The sequence below is a fragment of the Coffea eugenioides genome, unplaced genomic scaffold, assembly GCF_003713205.1.
Source record: "Coffea eugenioides isolate CCC68of unplaced genomic scaffold, Ceug_1.0 ScVebR1_1549;HRSCAF=2415, whole genome shotgun sequence".
In the NCBI taxonomy this organism is placed as follows: domain Eukaryota; kingdom Viridiplantae; phylum Streptophyta; class Magnoliopsida; order Gentianales; family Rubiaceae; genus Coffea; species Coffea eugenioides.
The window spans coordinates 12,666-21,339 of NW_020861961.1; the positions used below are offsets into that span (position 1 = coordinate 12,666).

Here is an 8,674-nt window from a genome sequence, read left to right on the forward strand (position 1 = left end):
TTCCTGGAAATAACTTCAGGCGTGAATTGAATAAAAGCACTTTTTGCCCTACCTGAAATTGTTTAGGAATAATGTGCTTGTCATGCCAATATTTGATCTTTTCTTTATAAATTTTGGCATTTTCGTATGCATGTAACCGGTGTTCCTCCAATTCACTCAGCTCAAGTAATCTCCTTCCACCTGCAAGATTAAAATCCATATTAATTGCTTTAATAGCCCAATAAGCTTTATGTTCAATCTCTACAGGTAAGTGACAAGATTTTCCATAGACTAAACGATACGGCGACATCCCTAAAGGAGTCTTAAATGCCGTTCGGTAAGCCCATAGTGTGTCATCTAGCTTTGTAGCCCAATCCTTGCGTGATTTATTCACAGTTTTCTCCAAAATGAGCTTTATCTCACGATTAGCTAGCTCCGCTTGTCCATTGGCTTGAGGATGGTACGGGAGTGATGTCTTGTGCCTACAGCCATATTTAAACAATAAGGAATCCAGTTGTTTGTTACAAAAATGTTTTCCTTCATCACTTATTATGGCCTTAGGTATACCAAATCTACAAAAAATATTCTTTTTAAGGAATCGGAGTACAACCTTAGAGTCATTAGTAGGTGAAGCGATTGCTTCTACCCATTTAGAAACATAATCCACTGCTACTAAGATGTACTTATTATTAAAAGAACTTGGAAATGGTCCCATAAAGTCTATACCCCATATATCAAATAATTCAACTTCTAAGAAGGTAGTTAGGGGCATTTCATTCTTTCGAGATATATTTCCAGTTCTTTGGCATGCATCACAACTTTTAACATATTCCCGAACATCTCGATACATAGTTGGCCAATAAAACCCTGATTGCCATACCTTTTGTGACAGCCCCACCTCCCCCTAAGGCGAACCAAAGGGTTCGGCGGACCGCCTGCCCAGCTCTCGCCGGGACTCAGTCGTTCCTTAATCAAATCCAAAATACAACCAAAGGGATAACATACAACAATCCAAAACTTAAGTGAAACTTATATATACATTGCTATCTCAAAAGGAAGTACAACCATCAAATGTACAAAGGTTCTCACTTCACCATACAACTAGTCCGTGCCAAGCACTAGGGTGAGAACCATTACAAAAACAAAGAGCTAGACCAAGCTAGTCTATACCAAGCTCTCATCCTTGCGTGCCTTCCCCTGTTAAGGAAAACAAAACTAAAGGGATGAGCTAAAAGCTCAGTAAGGTTCCGAACACATAATTAAATAATCAATCCAATACATTAAACATAGAGCATCAATAATTCAAGAAACATTTACCATGGAAAGCGATATTAACACATACATTAAAAGGATACGGGCTCACAAGGAGCCATAAATTCGTTCGTTTGTTCGTTCTCCTGACATTTCCCCTTATTCCTCCATTCTTTAGAAAATGCATTTTTGAAAGTAAACCCTCGTTTGTTCTTTCATTTCATTCACCCCCTCCTGGAAATTGGCCAGGCTCCACCAACCTACAAGGTAATACTCGAGTATACCAAACGTTCACCCAGGTCACCAAATCGCCCGACCGAGTCCGCTTCTGGCTCAAGTCGATCAGCAACAAGGGCAAGGGCCCAGTTCAGTCAAAAAGGCTTACATTCATGCGCAACTAGTATTTCAACATTTAATCATTGAAAATTTCATGTTTCATTTAGGTCGAGTGCGGTAAAGTACACGCTCGCCTAGAAAACTCGTTTTGGAAATCCTTGAAAGCACTTAACACATTATCAAACAGGAACACAAGTCATGAAATCAAGAAAAATATAGCAAACATGGAACACTCACCTATTTAAGCAAAATAATGCCCAAAGTATCCTCCTGGATAACACTCTCAATCGCCAAGAAACCCTAATAATAGCCAAGAGAAAATATTACAGTTAAACCCCTCCAAAGTTTAAGTGAACCAAAGAAAATCCAAATAACTACTAGTACAAAGTATAAGTATAGTTTTGGAAGTGAAAAAAGTACATTTAAACCAAAGACTATGAGTAAAATATTTGTAAAACTTATGCTTGCTCGTAAAACTTTGAAATCTCCATTTAAGTCGAAGTGACAAAGAAAACGTACTCCGAGCAGTCATTATTTTATTTCTCAAGGGTATAAATTCGGCCAAGTCCTTACTCAAGTTGCAAGTATAGTTCTCTAGTTCTCGAGCGTAAATTTGGGCAGCATGCCCTTTGTGTTTTCCTATTTCCAGCCATTTATGGCTTCATTATTTTTCTCATCAACCCAAAGGTATACACACAACAATCCAAGTTCAATAGCCATTCAATAGGCTTAAGACAATACAAGGACATAAATCAACTAATAACAAATGCGGAAATGAAGTTTACAAAAGATAGATTTGACGGGTTTTTACGGAAAGAACACATCTGAGGCTACGCTTATCAGATTGGTGTACAACTTATACCGTTTCAAAGCTAAGACGAAGGTCTACAACTTTCATGAAGGTCACTTAGTCAAATTGCCAGTGTAACCTGGTCAAATTCCCAATTTACAGAGCCAACTTCCAACTATACGGCTAATTAACCGTACTGCACTAGAATGGTCATATCTCAGGCTACCAAGGTCCGTTTAAGGTGTTCTTGTAGGTGTTGAAAAGATAAGACAGAGTACTAAAACTTTCATGTTTTGGTAAATGGATAAATTAGCACGGATCCTAGTGAATAAACATGATAAACTGGATGAACTGACTAAAACGGGACACTGGAAACATCCTAAAATAGTGAGGGTATTTTGGTCTTTTCACAAGATACGTTACTCCGATTGAGCTGAAATTTTGTAGGAACCTATAAAATACCATTCTATACAACTTTCATGTTTTATGCCAAGCCTAATTCAGCCTCTAACATGGTGAAATAAAACCGGACAGAATAGAGCTGAAATTTTCCAGAAATCTGGAATTTTGGGATTCAATGCTACCTTTCTTGATTTCTTGCTCCAATAATCACCACAACCACTTATATAAGCTTAAATACAACATATATCATCCATATAGCAAGGATAGGCAGCAAATTCCTCAAACCCTAACTCACATAAATCACCTTTAAATCATCATAACAACTTGTATCACCACTAATCCAACCAAAACAAGTATTATATAACAACTTAAACCAAAATAAAAGAATCAAAGCCATGGTTTAGCCTTATACCTCAACAAATGAAGCTTGCAAGAGTAATACTTCACCTCCTCTTGGAATTTTTGTTTCCCCTAGCTTCCCAAGGTCACAACTCACACTTTAATCGGTTTAGAATTTTGGTTCCTCACTTGGATGGTGCAAATCAAGATGAAATGGTGAAATTCTTGCTCTCTCTTTCTCTCTCTATTGTCCAGGCCAAACCAGAAGAAAATCAGGAAGAATGAAGCTAAATGGAAGATAAAAAGGCAAGACAATTGGTTTGGTCAAAGAGCCATAGGTGTGTGACACTTGTCACCACCAAAGCCTTCCAAATTTCTCTTTCTTTTTCCTTGCATTTTGGGCCACATATTTTGGTCACATGGCTGAGGATGAGGGGGGATATTTTGTAAAAATATCAAGGGTATGTGGTAGTAAAAAAGTGGTGATCAAGTTGTGGGTTCAATCGGTAGTGATCGATACCCGTCGGTTCGCACCGTTTTTTCTTAAATCACGCGTATTAGGGCTTCTACTTCCTATTCACTAACCTTTTATCATTGCTTCTAATCACATATTATTTCTCACCTAAAAGTCACTCTTAAACACCAAATTTGATCCTTACTCCATACCGAAGAATCACCCTTCGGAAAAACGTGAAAACCCTAACTTGCTCCAACTTGGAAACGAAAAGTGAAACCCTACTTTCTAGGTTCATTTGCACTTATTGTGGAATGATTGGGTAGTAAGGCTATAATAAATAAATAATTTCCAAATAAAGGGTATTTTTAAGAAAAACGTGAGGAATTTTACAATTCCAGTGATTAAAATTAGGGTTTCAATTAAAATATGAGGGATTTAAGAAAACCGGTTGGTCACAAGTAAATTAGGGTTTTTGATTAAAATTTTAGGGTTTCTAGTCTTTTTAAAACAAAATAAGGTTTTAAATCAAACCCAAAGAAATACACTTTAGTATTTTCTTTACAAACAACCTCCTAATTTTCGGGGTATCACACCTTTGCCACAGTCTTTGAAGTGCTAAAATGACCACCTGTTTCAAGGTTATGACAATGATATAAAATATTATGTACCTCATTTTCGGGAATACATCTACGCACCATACCATTGGCACAATGTTTATACAGCAATGGTTCCTCCCAAAAGTAACTTTTGACATCATGTAAGAATTTCTTCTTTTGATGGTAATTAAATCCCCTTGGAATCTCTCCACTTACCAAAAAATTAGCAATATCAGCATACCATGGAGAATTGATAATTGCTAGGACAAACTCATCCGGGAAATTCTCTTGAATAGGAACTTGATCCTTGACTGGAATATATTCTAGGCGTGATAGATGATCCACTACTAGATTCTCCGTTCCCTTTTTATCTTTTATCTCCACATCAAATTCCTGCAATAAAAGAATCCACCGAATTAGTCTAGGTTTTACATCTTTTTTATGTAGCAAATATTTAAGAGCCGCATGGTCCGTATATATAATAACTTTAGATCCTACTAAATAAGATCTAAATTTATCCAAAGCAAATATCACTGCCAATAGCTCTTTTTCTGTAGTTGCATAATTGAGTTGTGCCTCATTTAGCAACTTGCTAGCATAGTAAATGACGTGCAACCGTCCTTCTTTCTTTTGTCCCAAAACTGCTCCAACCGTATAATCACTTGCATCACACATCAATTTAAATGGTAGTGACCAATCGGGCGAAGTTATAATTGGGGCCGAAATCAATTCCTTCATCAACCTTTCAAATGCAACCAAACAATTGTCATCAAATTGAAAAGGGGTATCTTTACATAATAAATCACATAATGGCTTTACTATTTTAGAAAAATCTTTGATAAAACGTCTATAAAAACCAGCATGTCCTAAAAAACTCCTTATCCCCTTGACATTGCTTGCGGGTGGCAATTTTTCGATGACTTCTATTTTGGCTTGATCCACCTCAATTCCCTTGGAGGAAATCTTGTGTCCTAAGACAATTCCTTCTTTTACCATAAAATGGCATTTCTCCCAATTCAGTACAAGATTTGTTTCCTCGCATCTCTGCAAAATCAATTCCAAATTATGAAGACAATGGTCAAAAGATGAACCATACACAGAAAAATCATCCATAAATATCTCCATAATTTTCTCAATATAATCTGAAAATATAGCCATCATGCATCGTTGAAAAGTTGCAGGAGCATTGCATAAACAAAATGGCATTCTTCTAAAGGCAAAAGTGCCATAAGGACATGTAAATGTGGTCTTCTCTTGATCCTCTGGAGCTATAGCTATTTGATTATATCCTGAAAAACCATCAAGAAAACAGTAAAATTCATATCCAGCTATTCGCTCCAATAATTGATCAAGAAATGGTAGGGGAAAATGATCTTTTCTTGTTACCGTATTTAACTTACGATAATCAATACACACTCTCCACCCTACCACAAGTCTAGATGGAATCAATTCATCATTTTTACCCACGATTGTAGTTATTCCACCTTTCTTTGGTACCACATGAATTGGACTAATCCAAACACTATCGGAGATAGGAAAGACTATACCTGCATCAAGCCACTTAAGAATTTCATTTCTTACCACCTCTTTCATGTTTGGATTGAGTCTTCTTTGTGTTTCCACCACTGGTTTGCAACCGTCCTCCAATAAAATTCGATGCATGCATATAGAAGGACTTATACCTTTAATGTCTGAAATTGTCCATCCAATTGCCTTCTTATGCCTTCTTAGAACTCTTAACAACTTTGCACACTGCTCATCATCAAGGTCAGCACTAACAATTACAGGTAAAGTGCTATTTTCTCCAAGAAATTCATACCTTAGATGAGTTGGAAGTGGCTTGAGCTCTAACTTTGGAGGTTCAATTTCTGAAGGTTGTGAAAACCCTTTTCCTTGGCCAAGACTTTCATACAAATTACCCCTTTTATAAGGTGCTTGAAAATCCAAGTACTTGGCCAATTCTTCAATTTCTTCACAAACATCTTCTTGCTTACCTAAACTCATTAAACAATACTCAAGAGGATCTAAGTCAAAGTTGACTTGACTCATCTCTTGGGTTAGTTTATCAATTGTGCCAATAGAATAAGCATGATCGGTAAAAGAAGGGTATTTTTCCATTTCATTCAAATTAAATTCTACCTCTTCTTCACCTACTTGAAACTTAAGCTTGCCATTTTTGACATCAATAATAGTACCTGCAGTAGCTAGAAATGGTCTACCTAGAATAATTGGCATAGATATATCTTCTTCCATATCTAACACCACAAAATCCACTGGAATGATAAATTTTTGAACTTTTATCAATACATTCTCCAACACTCCCAATGGATATCTAATAGACCGATCCGCTAGTTGCAAAGTAATATTAGTGCGTTTAAGCTCATGCAAACCCAATTGTCTAGCCACCGTTAAAGGTATTAATGATACACTAGCACCAAGATCACACAATGCCTTAGAAAAATCAACGTTACCTATGGTGCAAGGTATAGAAAAACTCCCCGGATCCTTCAACTTCGGTGGTAGCTTATTTTGAATAATTGCACTACATTCCTCCGTTAATGCTATTGTTTCGCAGTCTTCCAACTTTCTTTTTCTAGTCATGATTTCCTTGAGAAATTTCGCATAAGACGGAATCTGCAAAATAGCATCGGCAAAAGGAATGTTAATGTGCAATTGTTTGAAAAGTTTAACAAAATTTTCAAAATCTTTATCAAACTTATTTTGCTTTAATCTTTGTGGAAATGGAACCGCAGGAGGTATTGGAATGGTAGTGGAAGATGATGGTTGCTTTTCTCTTGGATTCTCCCGACTATTTTTCTCCACAATCGCCTCTTGGTTCCTCTGCTTTTCTTCTTGTTTTTCATTCTCATCTTTCTCAATTTCCACCTTTGGAGGATCTTCTAATTGTTTACCACTGCGAAGAGTAATGGCTTTGACATGCTCCTTAGGATTAACCTCCGTTTTGCTAGGTAATTCTCCTTGATTTCGATTATTCAAAGAACTAGCAATTTGATCAATTTGGACCTCTACATTCCTGTACATTGTAGTGAGTTGATCCAGTCTCCCTTCTACTCGTTCAAATCTGTCCGAGGTAACCTTAGCAAGCTTTTCCACCGCCATCTCCCAACCAGGTTTAGTTTCAGTTTGTGGTTGCCTTGATTGGAACCCCGGTGGATTGGTTAGCCTTGGTTGATTTCCTTGGTCCTTCCATCCAAAGTTTGGATGATTTCTCCACCCTGGATTGTAAGTATTCGAGTAGGGGTTATTTTGAACATTACGATTGTAATTATTGACGAATTGTACCTGCTCAAAATCAACACACTCATTAGTATCATGTTCACCTCCACATATAGAACAACACGCTACATGTGCATTAGATGAACTTGGACCAACTCCACCTTGTCTACTTAGCAACTTCATCACATTATTCATTTGAGCACTCAGCATATTGAGAGTGTCCATTTCTATCATACCTGCGTGACATCTTGTATTACCTCTCTCATTGGCCCATTGGTAGTTATTTGCAGCCATTTCTTCTATCAAATTCTGAGCTTCTTGGGGTGATTTACCCATTAAAGCTCCACCTGCAGCTGCATCGATCATAGTTTTAGTAGAAAAAGCTAAACCATTATAGAAGGTTTGTATGATTAACCACTCCGGCAGTCCATGATGTGGACATTTTCGAAGCAAATCTCTAAACCTTTCCCATGCTTCATATAATGATTCACTTTCTAATTGGCTAAAACTAGTGATATCCATTCTTAGCTTAGCAGTCTTACCTGGTGGAAAATACTTATTCAAGAATGCTCTTGATAAATCATCCCATCCGGTGAAAGTATTAGAAGCATGAGAATGTAGCCAAAGTTTGGCCTTATCTCTCAATGAAAATGAGAACAATCTTAGCCTTATAGCATCATCACTAACTCCATTCATTTTAATTGTATCACAAATTTCCAAAAATGTAGCTAAGTGTGAATTAGGAACTTCTACTGCATTATGTGAGAACCCGTAATTTGCATTTTTTAGGTTTTCGCATTTTTCATGGCTTGTTTTCTGCATTTTCGTGATTAGGAAAAAATTTTAGATATTGTTAAGGAGCAGATATAGTTTTTAGATGATTTTTCTAGTATCGAATAGGTTTTGAGAAATTAAGAGCGTATACTGGATGTGGGACCCACTAGTGCGAAAAGTTCGGAAAAATTCGGCCAACTAGGTTAAGTTTTGAATACTGGAATTAAATTACCGGGTGTTATGAGATATTTAGAGGTTGCCAAGTGGATAGGTGTGAGAGAGACAAAAGTTAGGCAAACCATTAATGCAAGTGACATGTGTCACTTAGAGATTAAATTCTACTTTTGACTTACTATTCATGCTTTTACCATTTTACCAAAATAACTCAAAAATTTGACCCAAAAATTCCCACAAATATCAAGCTCATAGCCGGCCCTCATTAGAGAGAAAAGAAAAGAAAAGCTCTTCCAAAATTTGATCCAAACTTGCTCAATCTTCCACTCCTACCGTTTA

At 36.9% G+C, this 8,674-nt stretch overlaps 1 non-coding gene across 1 annotated transcript; it reads left to right on the forward strand.

Annotated features, from left to right (window-relative positions):
* The first annotated feature begins 7,811 nt into the window (after positions 1-7,811).
* Positions 7,812-7,918, forward strand: LOC113755510. Its single transcript, XR_003465653.1, has one exon. It is a non-coding gene; the product is annotated as a small nucleolar RNA R71 (small nucleolar RNA).
* Positions 7,919-8,674: the final 756 nt, after the last annotated feature.